We start from the raw sequence: 17,777 nt of genomic DNA, 5'->3' as shown, positions 1-17,777 counted from the left end.
ATGCGTTTTGTTAAAATATACTTTTTCACTTTTTTGGTCTTTTGGAAAATGTTGTTTGTGCTGTATTTAGACCCCTCTACAAAGAAATTTGTTTTGCATGCACACGTATAAAAGTTGCGGTTTTTATCCAACGCAATCATAGGTTTGAACGTTGTTTTCAATTTAGACTTGTTTATATTTTTTCGTTTGGGCTTGTATTATATTTGCCTTCGGGTTTATATGATCCGTTCATCCTATTTCGACTCTTCAAAATTCAAGAGTCAATCCCAAATTGAGGTAAATTATATGGCCTTCCAAATACCGTTTCGATTCCTAACATCACTGAAGAGACATTAATTGTCGAAATCCGGATATGGTGTACAAATTTGTGCACCTCATGTTTGCGGTATACCATCTTTTCCGCAAGTTTATTGTTTTCTGTTTGGTATTAAATTAATATAATTAAGATCCATTGTGTTACATCTGTGATCCGTTTATTTGGCAATCTCCATGGCAGTCAGTAGGGTTTAAGAACATCCGTTGTTCGACCTGCTAGTCAAATGCGTTTTGTTAAAATATACTTTTTCACTTTTTTGGTCTTTTGGAAAATGTTGTTTGTGCTGTATTTAGACCCCTCTACAAAGAAATTTGTTTTGCATGCACACGTATAAAAGTTGCGGTTTTTATCCAACGCAATCATAGGTTTGAACGTTGTTTTCAATTTAGACTTGTTTATATTTTTTCGTTTGGGCATGTATTATATTTGCCTTCGGGTTTATATGATCCGTTCATCCTATTTCGACTCTTCAAAATTCAAGAGTCAATCCCAAATTGAGGTAAATTATATGGCCTTCCAAATACCGTTTCGATTCCTAACATCACTGAAGAGACATTAATTGTCGAAATCCGGGTATGGTGTTCAAATTTTTGCACCTCATGTTTGCGGTATACCATCTTTTCCGCAAGTTTATTGTTTTCTGTTTGGTATTAAATTAATATAATTAAGATCCATTGTGTTACATCTGTGATCCGTTTATTTGGCAATCTCCATGGCAGTCAGCAGGGTTTAAGAACATCCGTTGTTCGACCTGCTCGTCAAATGCGTTTTGTTAAAATATACTTTTTCACTTTTTTGGTCTTTTGGAAAATGTTGTTTGTGCTGTATTTCGACCCCTCTACAAAGAAATTTGTTTTGCATGCACACGTATAAAAGTTGCGGTTTTTATCCAACGCAATCATAGGTTTGAGCGTTGTTTTCAATTTAGACTTGTTTATATGTTTTCGTTTGGGCTTGTATTATATTTGCCTTCGGGTTTATATGATCCGTTCATCCTATTTCGACTCTTCAAAATTCAAGAGTCAATCCCAAATTGAGGTAAATTATATGGCCTTCCAAATACCGTTTCGATTCCTAACATCACTGAAGAGACATTAATTGTCGAAATCCGGATATGGTGTACAAATTTTTGCACCTCATGTTTGCGGTATACCATCTTTTCCGCAAGTTTATTGTTTTCTGTTTGGTATTAAATTAATATAATTAAGATCCATTGTGTTACATCTGTGATCCGTTTATTTGGCAATCTCCATGGCAGTCAGCAGGGTTTAAGAACATCCGTTGTTCGACCTGCATGTCAAATGCGTTTTGTTAAAATATACTTTTTCACTTTTTTGGTCTTTTGGAAAATGTTGTTTGTGCTGTATTTAGACCCCTCTACAAAGAAATTTGTTTTGCATGCACACGTATAAAAGTTGCGGTTTTTATCCAACACAATCATAGGTTTGAACGTTGTTTTCAATTTAGACTTGTTTATATTTTTTCGTTTGGGCTTGTATTATATTTGCCTTCGGGTTTATATGATCCGTTCATCCTATTTCGACTCTTCAAAATTCAAGAGTCAATCCCAAATTGAGGTAAATTATATGGCCTTCCAAATACCGTTTCGATTCCTAACATCACTGAAGAGACATTAATTGTCGAAATCCGGATATGGTGTACAAATTTGTGCACCTCATGTTTGCGGTATACCATCTTTTCCGCAAGTTTATTGTTTTCTGTTTGGTATTAAATTAATATAATTAAGATCCATTGTGTTACATCTGTGATCCGTTTATTTGGCAATCTCCATGGCAGTCAGTAGGGTTTAAGAACATCCGTTGTTCGACCTGCTAGTCAAATGCGTTTTGTTAAAATATACTTTTTCACTTTTTTGGTCTTTTGGAAAATGTTGTTTGTGCTGTATTTAGACCCCTCTACAAAGAAATTTGTTTTGCATGCACACGTATAAAAGTTGCGGTTTTTATCCAACGCAATCATAGGTTTGAACGTTGTTTTCAATTTAGACTTGTTTATATTTTTTCGTTTGGGCATGTATTATATTTGCCTTCGGGTTTATATGATCCGTTCATCCTATTTCGACTCTTCAAAATTCAAGAGTCAATCCCAAATTGAGGTAAATTATATGGCCTTCCAAATACCGTTTCGATTCCTAACATCACTGAAGAGACATTAATTGTCGAAATCCGGGTATGGTGTTCAAATTTTTGCACCTCATGTTTGCGGTATACCATCTTTTCCGCAAGTTTATTGTTTTCTGTTTGGTATTAAATTAATATAATTAAGATCCATTGTGTTACATCTGTGATCCGTTTATTTGGCAATCTCCATGGCAGTCAGCAGGGTTTAAGAACATCCGTTGTTCGACCTGCTCGTCAAATGCGTTTTGTTAAAATATACTTTTTCACTTTTTTGGTCTTTTGGAAAATGTTGTTTGTGCTGTATTTCGACCCCTCTACAAAGAAATTTGTTTTGCATGCACACGTATAAAAGTTGCGGTTTTTATCCAACGCAATCATAGGTTTGAGCGTTGTTTTCAATTTAGACTTGTTTATATTTTTTCGTTTGGGCTTGTATTATATTTGCCTTCGGGTTTATATGATCCGTTCATCCTATTTCGACTCTTCAAAATTCAAGAGTCAATCCGAAATTGAGGTAAATTATATGGCCTTCCAAATACCGTTTCGATTCCTAACATCACTGAAGAGACATTAATTGTCGAAATCCGGATATGGTGTACAAATTTTTGCACCTCATGTTTGCGGTATACCATCTTTTCCGCAAGTTTATTGTTTTCTGTTTGGTATTAAATTAATATAATTAAGATCCATTGTGTTACATCTGTGATCCGTTTATTTGGCAGTCAGCAGGGTTTAAGAACATCCGTTGTTCGACCTGCATGTCAAATGCGTTTTGTTAAAATATACTTTTTCACTTTTTTGGTCTTTTGGAAAATGTTGTTTGTGCTGTATTTAGACCCCTCTACAAAGAAATTTGTTTTGCATGCACACGTATAAAAGTTGCGGTTTTTATCCAACACAATCATAGGTTTGAACGTTGTTTTCAATTTAGACTTGTTTATATTTTTTCGTTTGGGCTTGTATTATATTTGCCTTCGGGTTTATATGATCCGTTCATCCTATTTCGACTCTTCAAAATTCAAGAGTCAATCCCAAATTGAGGTAAATTATATGGCCTTCCAAATACTGTTTCGATTCCTAACATCACTGAAGAGACATTAATTGTTGAAATCCGGATATGGTGTACAAATTTGTGCACCTCATGTTTGCGGTATACCATCTTTTCCGCAAGTTTATTGTTTTCTGTTTGGTATTAAATTAATATAATTAAGATCCATTATGTTACATCTGTGATCCGTTTATTTGGCAATCTCCATGGCAGTCAGCAGGGTTTAAGAACATCCGTTGTTCGACCTGCTAGTCAAATGCGTTTTGTTAAAATATACTTTTTCACTTTTTTGGTCTTTTGGAAAATGTTGTTTGTGCTGTATTTAGACCCCTCTACAAAGAAATTTGTTTTGCATGCACACGTATAAAAGTTGCGGTTTTTATCCAACACAATCATAGGTTTGAACGTTGTTTTCAATTTAGACTTGTTTATATATATATATATATATATAAACGCCTAAAAAGTGTACACAACAACACCAATAACAAAAAAAGGAACTATAAATGTAATTATTTATAAATATTTCGGATAACAGATATCCTTCATCAGTAAATATGATTGTGATGTTGAATGAATCATATATCAGTCTACTTAGATTAAACTATACCAATCTTGAAATTTATACAATAAAAATGTCAAACCGAACATCAGGTAAGACGCTAGCACAATTCTAAATATGTGTTAAACACGACATAGGTTATATGACTAATTACAACAGAGAGTTCAAATATATGCTTTAAATAAAAATAAAAATGTGCGATATGAACTAGCACAATTCTAAAGCTTTAACGGTGACGACAGTTATGATGTTACAAGAACGATTGCGTCAATAAGAATTCCAAATAAACAGCACTGAACGATCTAAATTTGTAAATATTTCAAATTTGACAACGGTAGAGTAGTTGCAACAGAGTCTGCGTATTTAAACATCGCAAACAAACGGCCGTTAAAATATAATAATAAATTTTGACTAAGGTTAACTAGTTGAACGTGGCTTGGTACTTTTACATCCCTCAAAAAATTAAGCAATTTAAATTGGTATATTCAACAGATTAAAAAACAAATTAATAAATTTAAACGAGACGGCGTACTTTTAGACACTGTTGTAAGAGAGCAGACCACTTTAACTCTCAATCGTACCATCATAACCGGAAAAAAATCCCGGAATCGCCGATTCAGGAGAAAAAAACAAAGTTGCATGAACTCTACAAACACTGTAGTCAATTTGTCTTCAGTTGCTTTGTCGGAGACCGAGACTAAGGTACTGTCAAAAGGTCTTAATTTTTGTCCCACGCCGGGCAAAATAGATTCTATACTTTTGGAGGATGACCTAGACAATTTAGCAAGATCCCTCAGAATCAAGGAATATTTTTCTAAGGACACCACAAAAAGTACCACTGATAGTGACACAAGTGATCCCGACTCAGATGACGACCAAGAGGATGTCGATATTCCCAGATTCAGGAAAAAAAGTTCATGGATTCCTAAACCCAGTAAATGTGCTACTCTAGAACATATTATTGACAAAATTAAATCCGACGTAACACATCTGTCCACTGCCACTTCCCAAACATTCAACAATTTATCGTCTGAAGAAAATGAAGCTGTGCGGCTACTTAAAAACAGAGACGACATTATAATAAAACCAGCAGATAAAGGTAGCGCTGTTGTCGTCATGGACAAATGTGACTACATTCAAGAGGCAGAACGTCAACTCTCTGATGAGAGATTTTATAAGAAATTAGACTCTGACCCCACCCCTCAATTCAACAAAGAGATCACCACAAACCTGAAAAACATGTGTGAAGAGGGACATATTGATGAAAACACATTTGAATATCTAAAACCTGAAAAATCAAAGCCGGGGCGTTTCTATCTTCTGCCCAAAATACATAAAGTCAATAATCCAGGTAGACCAATTGTTTCCGCCAATGACCACCCTACAGAGAAAATATCAGAATTTATTGACTTTCATCTGAGACCACATGTAGAAAATTTACCATCCTATATACAAGACACAACACATTATCTTAAGAAAATGGAATCTTTGAACCCTCTCCCACCTGAAACGATCCTTGTCTCGCTTGATGTTACCTCCCTCTATACTAACATCCCCCATGACGATGGTATTGAAGCCTGTAGGGAAGTCTGGAACTCTCGTAACACCTTACATCCACCGACTGAATGTCTCATCCAGCTTCTAACTTTGGTATTACAATGCAATAACTTCACATTCAATGGTGAACACTTTCTCCAAGTTAATGGAACAGCAATGGGGACAAAGATGGCCCCGTCTTATGCCAATATTTTTATGGGGAAATTAGAACAGAGAATTCTCAATTCTTCTCTTTATCAACCCCTCTCTTGGTTCCGATTTATCGATGATATTGACATGAAGTGGATTAATACTGAACAAGAACTAAGTGTGTTCATTCAACATGCCAACGATGCCCATCCCTCAATAAAATTCACATATGAAATCTCTGACTCTAAGATCACATTTCTTGACACTACAACGCAAGTGAGGGATGGAAACATATTTACAGATCTGTATTGCAAGCCCACAGACAAACATCAATATCTATCTCCTTTGAGTTGTTACCCTAAACATTGCACCAAGAGCATTCCCTACAGCCAGGCCATACGAATAAAAAGGATTTGCTCCACCAACGATATTGCAAAAAAACGACTACAAGAACTTCGCGGTCACCTAAAACATCGGGGCTACAAAAGAAAAGACATTGATAAAGGTTTTTCTCGTGCTAACAACACCAGCCGAGATGAACTTTTACAATATAAAGTCAAAAAGGTCAACAGGAGGGTGCCTTTTGTGTTGACTTACCATCCAAAATTTGACAACTTATCTCACCTAATCCGCGAAAATTGGAAAGAAATCGAAAAACATCCTAAACTATCCAAGATCTTTCCCGAGCCACCTGTACTGGCTTTCCGTAGGCCCAAAAGCCTTAAAGACTTGCTGGTGAGAGCTGATTTATCCTCTCAAGCAGGCTCTTCGTCTGTGGGCTCTTGCAAGGGTTGCGGAAACAAACGATGTCTGACTTGCAAACAAATACTGGTTACCCAGACTTTTAACAGTCACTCCACTGGTACAGAATACACCATATTTTGCAATGTTAATTGCAAAACTACAAATGTTGTGTATCTCCTACAGTGTAAATGTGGTAAACAGTATGTTGGCGAGTCAGAACAGCCGTTTCACAAACGAATGAACGGTCATCGTAGCGACTACCAATGCAAGCCAGACCTCCCTCTCAGTCGACATTTGAGATCCCCTGGCCACACTAAGGCAGATCTCAATCGACTGACCATTACAATCATTGACCACAACTCTGCTTGGTCTAGGGAGGATAGACTCACTCGGGAAAGATTTTGGATAAGAAAATTAACAACTTTGGCACCAAATGGGATAAATGAAAAGATGTAGTTCGACTCCATGCAGTGCTTCACATTTGGGTAATAATACTTTTTATTACAGTCTCTGTTTCTATTTCTTTACCTTAATCATCTCTAAAATAAATCTGTTGAATATACCAATTTAAATTGCTTAATTTTTTGAGGGATGTAAAAGTACCAAGCCACGTTCAACTAGTTAACCTTAGTCAAAATTTATTATTATATTTTAACGGCCGTTTGTTTGCGATGTTTAAATACGCAGACTCTGTTGCAACTACTCTACCGTTGTCAAATTTGAAATATTTACAAATTTAGATCGTTCAGTGCTGTTTATTTGGAATTCTTATTGACGCAATCGTTCTTGTAACATCATAACTGTCGTCACCGTTAAAGCTTTAGAATTGTGCTAGTTCATATCGCACATTTTTATTTTTATTTAAAGCATATATTTGAACTCTCTGTTGTAATTAGTCATATAACCTATGTCGTGTTTAACACATATTTAGAATTGTGCTAGCGTCTTACCTGATGTTCGGTTTGACATTTTTATTGTATAAATTTCAAGATTGGTATAGTTTAATCTAAGTAGACTGATATATGATTCATTCAACATCACAATCATATTTACTGATGAAGGATATCTGTTATCCGAAATATTTATAAATAATTACATTTATAGTTCCTTTTTTTGTTATTGGTGTTGTTGTGTACACTTTTTAGGCGTTTATATAATTTATTTATTGTGTACGTGTATCGTTACTCGTAACGATCCAGCGCCCTCGTGGGAAAAATCGTTGACTATTATTCAGACGTTATATATATATATATATATATATATATATATATATATATATATATCCAGAGATACATTGGAAACCTCTACTCGTTGTCATCAACCGTAGCCATTCAGGCTCTTGTTCTATGAAGGAATCATCTGGCTTTAAGTAGTTTTTTTCATTATTTTAGCTTTGGTGATCGAATTCACATACCTACAGAAGTTCAACATATCCAAGTACTAAATACAAACTTTTTTTTTTTAAAGTGTGGAGCAGCAGCATTAAAAACCCACATCACTGGATGCTTGGTTCATGGCAGTCAACTTTATCTATATACAGATTTACTACAATGGCCACATGATCATAACCTAACTATAACATGCCTTGTTAATGCTATAACCAGCAATACAAATGTGCTACCTCCAAAACTATATGTACAATGTGACAATTATGGAAGAGAAAATAAAAACAAGTATGTTATAGGATTCCTTGGTTACCTTTGCTTGAGTGGATATGTCAAAGAGGTACTTATATATGTTTATATGTATGTATATACAGTTAAGACGATGATTTTATCAAACTCAATTGATCTCATTCTGAGATTTGCTTTATGCTTGGACTTACCAGCCTTTGTTGACCACTGGAAACATATGAATGGTCAAAACTTATCTTACCTAATGTGACAGTCTTAGAATTTGTATCCTAATAAAATAAGAAAATTAAACTGCTTTAATAGATACTTGTAATGATAATACAAGATGGATAAGAATTTGGTGACAAGTTTCGTTAAGGATGTATATAGGTGTATAAATTTCAGAGATTTGTGTAGAATCAGGGCAGGTAAATGTAGCAATACATTGTTTGTCTATGATATGTTCATTTTAACATTGTGTATTTAGACAAATGTCAGAGATATCTGATAGTCCAACACCTGATACAAAAAGGTTTAATATTTGTTGGCCCATTTAAAAAAAAACCTTTTTCAATGATTTGCTGTTGGATCTTCTTTGCAGAAACTTTAATTATAATAACGTTTAAATGCATATTTATACTTATGAAATAGCAAATAATTATAATAATACAGATTTACACAAAAATATTAGTGAATAGAGATACATGCATGCTAGTGATCCTTTTGTTATATATGCCAGTAATTGATATTGGTGCTTTGCATAATAGTAAAATAATTTGACCATACTTAATTTATTGCACACAATTGCTTGTAAGAACTTTATCTTCACACAGTCCCAAAAAAATCAAGGTCACATCGGATAAGCATGCAGAAGTACAATACAAATGTAAAATTCTTTTAAATTTCATCTTTAGTTTTGTTTTCTTTATCCTTGAATTAAAAAAAATATGTAAATGATGAGCTGTTGAGGTTGGGTCACTTTGAACAGTCGATTATTTGTATTTTGATTATGTATTGCTGTGTTGCTGTCCATAGCCAACTATTCCCTTCTTTCCTATATATTTAAAATATGTCTTAGTTCTTGATATATTTCAATTGATTGTTTGTGTTTTGCATTCTTTTAGGCTTATCTGTCTTTCCTTCTGAAGGGACATACACATGAGGACATTGATCAACGATTTTCAGTAATTTCACACAGATTACGACGGGTTAATGCCATGACACTTCCTCAGCTACAAAAGGAAATAGAATCTGGTTTTCATGATAAACCACAAAAGGAAGTGTTAGGATGTGTACGAGATGTCAAATCATGGTTAGACAATTCTCTTTGGGAGATGTCATTCCATTCCTTCCAACATCAGTTTTGGTATGTATTTTATATAGCTTAGAGCCTCTTATATAAATAGTTTGAATGTAAATATGTAACAGTTCAAAACAAAATAAACATTAGCTGAAGTAAACAAACTACTGTAAATTCAGAAATTATTGCGTGCATTTATTATTGCGATTTTGTCATTTAATGTATTTGTTTGGCATTATCTTTACTAACAAATTTTTTAAACAATTGTTTTAGTAATTTTTGAATGAATTATTATATAGCTTGTTGATTTGAAAAATAATAATTTTTTAAGTAAGTATGTATACGCATATATTATATATGCAATTTATACAAATCGGATCCAGAAACAAGCAACATTCTGTAGTTTGTTTTTTCTCATGTGATCATTTTTTTTTTTATGTTTACTTTAGGCTCTTTTGTGACCGTCCTAACCATGTAACTTTGAAATATAGGAAGTTTCCAACTGACTCTTGGTTGCCTGAGGCTGGCCAAAACTAATGTAATTGTTTGATTTAGATACAACCGGAGATAACATTATTCTTCAGGGTAAGTTTCAATCTAGGTTGGTATTGAAAAAAAGGATGTTCATTTCTTTTACTACCATTGCTTTTGATACTGATTTGATAACATGAGAGCATTCATATATAAAACCTTGATATGAATCAAATAGATATTTAAAATGGACCAAACAGCACACATAGATCTGAATCTCAGATGTTATTTAAGAAATAGTTCATGGAAGCCATAGATTTGTTGGAAATTTACACATGGACCTGGACGAGATATCAAATTTTATCCTGAGCGTTAGCCTGAACATCATGTTAGATAAAGCTAAATATTCTAATAAATCTGTAGCTTGCATGAACTATTTCGTAAATAACTGCTTGAAAAAATGTGCTTAATTGTTTTCATTTTCACACCAAACATTTGCCATTTTAGTTTACATGTTTTTATTGAATGTAAATAATGTGAATAGAAAATCAAATAACACCTACCTGACATGGTTTACAAATTTAGCGTTTTTATTTGTATGACACAGTCTGTTTTGAAATATCTTAAATGTGCCAAAAGCAATAATGGACTTTCGCACATTTTTTTTGCCCCATTACCGGGCATAATGTTTTCTGGTCTGTGGCTCCGTTCGTCCGTCCGTTCGTTCGTTCGTCCGTTCGTCCGTTTGTCCCGCTTCAGGTTAAAGTTTTTGGTCGAGGTAGTTTTTGATGAAGTTGATGTCCAATCAACTTGAAACTTAGTAAACATGTTCTAATTTTAATGCCAAATTAGAGATTTTATCCCATTTTCACGGTCCACTGAACATAGAAAATGATAGTGCGTATGCGGCATCCGTGTACTTGGGACACATTCTTGTTTTATTTTTATTTTATAGATTTCTCCAAGCCATTGTGTATTAATTCTTTTTGTTATATGTCAGCTATAAAATAAGAATACAATTTCTGTAGTCTTTTTCAATTGCAATTTTTAAAACAATAAAATCGGCATAATGTTTGCCAAGAGGTTCCGATACATGTGGATTTACATAGGAGGGATTTTGTAACATCCATTAATATGTATATCTCAGAGTCTGTGCTAAGTATAAATATATCCAGAATTTTATCAAGGTGTTGTTTACAAAGCGAAAGAGGAACGTCATATTAGAATAAACAATAGCTTTACTAATGTAAAGAATAAATGAATGGTGTCCATTTCCCCTGACAGGGGAATTTTATGTTTCTGGTATATCTGTAAAAAGAACTTGATGTTTTTAAGATAATTGTTTTGTTTTTGAAATACCTTGATTTTAACAAACAAAAATAACATACAATTAGACCTTTATCATTAAAACATGCAAGACATTTAAAGCATATATATTCAGTCCTGTTTAAATAAATTATATGTGACAGCTTTGTTTGTACACATTATACTCTGCATCATACTTTTAACATCCAATAACAAGTATAATGTATAAAAGCTGAAGTCTCACCTTTCTATTGATTGCAGAAGTCAATTTTTCATGGTAATGCTTCAGGAAACTATTTTAAAAACAAAGCAAGCAAGCAAGCCAACCAAACTTTTAATTTACAAGCATTAGGAAAATAGCTCTAAGGCAATAAAACTAATAAGATAAATTAATTGAATAGGTACACCTAAAATATGCCAACAGCACTATGATGATAGCTGAATTAAAATGGTGAGAAATGTCATTATGAAAATGAAGACTTTTTTAAATTTCCAAGAATATACATGGTGGATGGAATTTGTAAACAATCCAACTAAAGCCACTCCCAAAATAACCAGATGGCCATTGACGAATTTACTGAAAATGCACAAGATTATAGATATACCAATACAGCTTGTGCCAACAGAGGATCCTGAACCTTCATGCATTACTGAAATGTTAGAAAATGAAGGCTTAATAAGAGAAGTATGATTACCTTTGCATTCACTTTTTAAAAGTACATAAATCCAAGTTTCTCTCATTTTTCTTCTATTTTCATGTTCTTGATCAGTGTGAGTAAAATTTGTCACCCCGCTAGTGAAATATCTGTTCTTGACAAATGATTCGTCAATATTTAATTATGACGTCAAATTTTCTTGGTTTCTGAATTTTTTATTGTGACGTCACGAAAAAAGGGGTCCATACCTGATGACGACACATATATTTTAAAAACACAACTTTCTGCAAATCTTGAAAAGGAAGTATAAAATTCATTAGAGAAACAGATTTCACCACTATTATTCGTGTACTTCTCCGCTATCATGCCTATCAACAGTTTGATTTTAATTATTTAAAAAGCTCGTTAAGACTTGCGCTTTAAATACTTATCAGTTATGGACTTTTAAAGAGGTCAATACGATATATGTGGACCTGTTCAAATTATATTGACCGAGGACGAAAGCCGAGTGTCAATATAATCTAACAGGACCATATATAACGTATTGACTGAAAAAAAATAGTCCTTAATTTCTATATTACATATGTAAATAATGTATTAGGAAAATGACGTTCAATGTTCTTTCTGTGTATTTTTTAATTGTATTTTGCAAGAATTCTGACATGTTATTGAAATATCAAATTGTTTTTAACAACTTCATAGTTTGTTGCATTAGTATTCTTGTATTCTTATCGTTTCGATTTAGCATAAAATTCTTGAAATTTCCTGATGATCTTACAAATTTTCTTTTCTGATGCAATGCTTCCTCCGTGGTTGTTATGTGTGACGTCATAAATTTAAATTAAGCAAGATTTTTTCAAATTGACCACCAATATACATATAAATAGAAACATAGCACCAATATGTAAAAATGTAAAAAAAAAGACGTGTGATACGTAAAATAACCTTTGAATCATGTGATTGTCATATCCAATGAAAACAGTAGAATGCTACACCATATGTAATATGAAAAGTTAACTGTTTTGAGTTAAGAAATTTTGTAACACACTTGTTGCATTTATGTAATCTAATTTCTCTATTTTTGTGATATTTTCACATTTCTTGATCATGATGCAGATGTTTACAATTAAATCTTATGAATGATATTTTTTGTTTCCCACAGGAGACATAAAAATTCTGGGCTCCTGTCTGTCCATCTAGTTTTGTTGGCCTCCTCAACTGTACAATTCTTGCTAGATTTTTGTCGAGCCTGCGACTTTTGTCGCAGAACGCTCGACATAGAAATAGTGATCCGGCGGCGGCGGCAGCGGCGTTAGCTAACTTCTTAAAAGCTTTATATTTTAGAAGGTGAAAGACCTGGATGCTTCATACTTTGTATATGGATGCCTCATGTTACAAAGTTTCCGTCAGTCACATGTCAATGTCCTTGACCTCATGTTCATGGTTCAAAGTTAAGAATTTTTGTAATGTTAAATTCTCACTTATTATAAGTAATAGGATAACTATATTTAATATGTGCGTACCTTGAAAGGTCCTCATGCCCGTCAGACAGTTTTCACTTGACCTCGACCTCATTTCATGGATCAGTGAACAAGGTTAAGTTTTGGTGGTCAAGTCCATATCTCAGATACTATAAGCAGTAGGTCTAGTATATTCGGTGTATGGAAGGACTGTAAGGTGTACATGTCCAACTGGCAGGTGTCATCTGACCTTGACCTCACTTTCATGGTTCAGTGGTTATAGTTACGTTATTGTGTTTTGGTCTGCTTTTCTTATACTGTATGCAATAAGTCTACTATATTTGGTGTATGGAATGATTTTAAGGTGTACATGTTTAGCTGGCATGTGTCATCTGACCTTGACCTCATTTTCATGGTTCAGTGGCCAAAGTTAAGTTTTTGAGTTTTGGTCTTTTTTTCTAATACTATATGCAATAGGTCAACTATATTTGGTGTATGGAAATAATTTATGATCTATATGTCAGTCATGCAGGTTTTATTTGACCTTGACCTCATTTTCACGGTTCATTGCTCAGTGTTAAGTTTTTGTGTTTTGGTCTGTTTTTCTTAAACTATAAGCAATAGGTCAACTATATTTGTTGTATGGAAGAATTGTTAGCTGTACATGCCTGCCTGGCATGGTTCATCTGACCTTGACCTGATTTTCATGGTTCATTGGTCAATGTTTAGTTTTCTTGGTTAATGCTAAGTTTATATGACAGTTGTAATAAAGCTTTATATTTAGGACTATCAACATAATATCAATGATTAGTAAAGAAGTTGAGACATTTCAGCGTGCGCATTCTTGTTATAAAACTAAAATATATCAAAGTTTAGATCAACAATATTATTGGACAAGTTTGAAATTCAGTGCCGTTCACTTAAATTTTTAAAAGAGTTATATATGCCTCTTGGAAACATTAATTATATATGGAAAATTGCAATGTAAGTGCTCTCTTGCCAGATTTTTATAAAACGTATATCATAGGTTTATATCAGCAATGTCTTGGACAGTTTTGAAAATCATTGCAGATGAAATATTTTGAAGAGAATTATGGCACTTGGAAATATAAATTGAATCTGAATTTGCATGACATTTTCCCTCAAGCCTTCATTTCTCTAATTTTGCTCCTTTGCCCATTGTTCTTGTGAGATATTAATTTACAGGATATTTTATTTTCAGATTAAGACAAAGGAAAGAAAAAGAAAGAGGAAGAGGAAGGATTAAACTGATGACAACTTCTATGTAGAATGTGGACTCTTGCTGAGAAATCAATTGGTTTCTTCTGTAACTTTTAACTGCTGGTAAACAGTGACATGCTTAACTTGACCAAAGCTGAAATGACGATGCAAGATGTTTTACAGCTTTGATATGTTTTTTCTTAGATCGATAGAATTACTAGAAATGTGTGATAGATCCTTTAATACTTAAACAAAATAGAAGGAACTGCTAAATACTTTACATTATAAATAATTGAGAAAAAACTTAGACAGGTAATAACATTACACAAAAAATGAAGCAAGCAGATTCTAATCAACATCTGAACTGTAACACATCAAACAACGATGAAAGTCATTTTGTAATGGATTTAGATTAAGAAGATTAACCTTTGAATTATGTAACTGTTGAATTGTATAAACATCCTATTGTTATCATTATGGTTGATATTGGATTAAGTAGAATATGAATATGGGCTTGTAATGATATTCATACTGTTAGGGTTTAGCTGGTATGAATTAATTACTCCCTTTATTCATGTTATTGAAATAAAATAATATGGGCATGTTATAATCTTCATATTGTTAGCAATTTGGATGTGTAATTGAATAGAATAAGGTTAGATTCCTCAACAATATTTCTAGAATATAAGATATAATATCTTCTTTGTTTATAAAAAATGTCTTCAAGTTTATTTTTTACCTGCAAGGTTTCTGCCTCCGCTCTGTAGTAAAAAAATCTGGATATTGGATTAAATAGAATATGATTATGGGCTTGTAATGATATTCATACTGTTAGCGTTCAGTTGGTATGAATTAATTGCGCCCTTTATTCATGTTATTGAAATAAACTGAATATGGGCATGTTATAATCTTCATATTGTTAGCATTTGGATGTGTAATTGAATAAAATAAGGTTAGATTCCTCAACAATATTTCTAGGATGTAAGATGTTTTATATTCTTTTGTTTATAAATAATGTCTTCAAGTTTATTTTTTACCTGCAAAGTTTCTGCCTCAGCTCTGTAGTCAAAACATGCTCTGCTCTATCATATCAATATTACAGTGAATTATTTGTCCTATATACATTTAACCCACAGGCACTTGTCTTAGAAAAAAAAATCCTATATAAGGTATATAGGAATTTTTTTTTCTGAGACAAGTGCCTGTGATTTAACCACTGATGATATGCACATGTTAATGTAAGTGACTTACTTTAAAGCATAGGTCTTGAATATATTACACTGTATCAATTCTAGAAGTATTGTTGTTTGCTTTTTGTGATAAGGTTATATTGATTATGTATTTACATATGGTATATAGTGGTCAGCCAAATATGGTAATTAAATTTGCAGATTTTAAAGATGCAACATAAGCAAACATATATTATTAATTTTCCTCCATTTCAGTATTAAAGTAATAGCAGAAACATTTCAGTTTCAACAGTTTGTAAAGCAAGATTTGTCCAATCCAATTTTTTTTGTTATCAAAATTGACTGAAGATATATAATTTATAGTTTATACATGTACATATATGCTTTTTTCTAGCTGTTCTTTGAAGTGTACACAGCAAACTGCTTTCCTGTTTAAATTGTTTTACACTAGTAAATTTTGTGACCCATATAGCTTGCTGTTTGGTGTGAACCAATTCTAAAGGCTCTTTGTTAAAGGTCATATTTGATGTATAATTGTTTACTTTTTACACATTGTGATTTGATGGAGAGTTGTCTCATTGGCACTTATTATACCACATCTTTATTATTTCTCTTACAGGTTAGTCAGCAAAATTGATATTAGTATCAAATTCTTTATATTGGTGATGAAAAGTGTATGTGGTATTAATTTATAAAGAGGGGGGACTATAAAGGGTGTGGTCTGTCTGTTGTTACTACGAAAAATACACATATGGTTGCCAACTATTTTGAATAAAGCGATCTAGAAACTCTGTATGAGTTTTTTCCCCTTCTGTAATTGAAATATAAAAGGACATATAGGTGTAACATTTTAACTCACTGTAAGGCATAGAGATCTAGGGTTCTTTCAATTTAAATTCCATGGTCTCATCTTATGGCTTTGGACCAATGTACCAATTTTTTGTTCATATCAACCCTAACTTTTTGTAACAGTTCTTTTGTATCTTTTTTCAAATGAGACTGGAAGTAACCCTTTTCAAACTGGAAGTAGCTAATTTTTACCCTTTTTCTAGTAAAAATACATGTACATCATATAGATACCTTAATTTTTTTATAAGCAGTGTAAGAGAAGCTGTCTTTCTGACACCTTCGTTGTATAATTTGTTTTCCCTTTATTTTTTTTAATCAACAAACCCTAATTTTATAGTGGAAAAAAACTTTTTCCTTGGTCTGTTTTTACGAAAGTAGTTTAAAAAATCATTATTTGAAAATTCATATTATTCAAGAAGTCATGTTATATTCTGTTAACCAAAGAATGGAAATATATTTAAGGCTAAACTAAAAATAAAATTGTTATGACTTCTATTCTGGAATAAATTAATGAATTATAATATTCCTAAAACTTACTATTTCTACAACATTTTATGTTAGATTGTAATTAATACAGAGCCAACAGTAATGATAGCACTTAGCCATAATTATTACATGTATTATATATAAAAGTAAACAATTGTTTTAATATCACATATTGTATTGTATTACTTTAAGAGTTCTCTGTAACTTTGTATCAAGAATGTCTGTGAGAATAAAGATATATATTCAACAAAGATTTTTCATAAGAAGTAACATTTAAGTATGCAGCACTTTTAACTGTGTCACCAAAGATGAGGATTGAAAGCACTCCTTCTGTCAATGCATCTAATGTATTAAAACTTTTTTCAACGTTTTCTTGGCTTCTATTAAAGGAATATTCTATATTTGGTGTTGAGCTTGGGAATGGTGAGTTGTGGCATTTTAACAATTTTTAGATCTGCCATGCAGCCACTTCTTGTTTGCCAATAGTAAAATAGAAAATTTACCAAAATTGTACAAGGAAAAACAATCTCATCAAAGTTTTCTAGAATTCTAAAAGGGGAATAATTTTGTATTTGGTGTGGAGCTTGATTATGTCTATTTGAGGGGTTAATACTTTTTTAGATATGTGGTGTTCAATTAGTTGTCCAAGTTATCTATCAACTTCCTACAGAAGGACAATGGCACATATTTCAGTTTTCCTAGGACTAAATACAGGTGTACAAGCATGGGGCA

Source organism: Mytilus californianus, unplaced genomic scaffold (genome assembly GCF_021869535.1).
Source record: "Mytilus californianus isolate M0D057914Y unplaced genomic scaffold, xbMytCali1.0.p SCAF_10, whole genome shotgun sequence".
Classification (NCBI taxonomy): domain Eukaryota; kingdom Metazoa; phylum Mollusca; class Bivalvia; order Mytilida; family Mytilidae; genus Mytilus; species Mytilus californianus.
The sequence above is the reverse complement of the archived record's forward strand: the minus strand, read 5'-3'. Positions refer to the sequence as shown.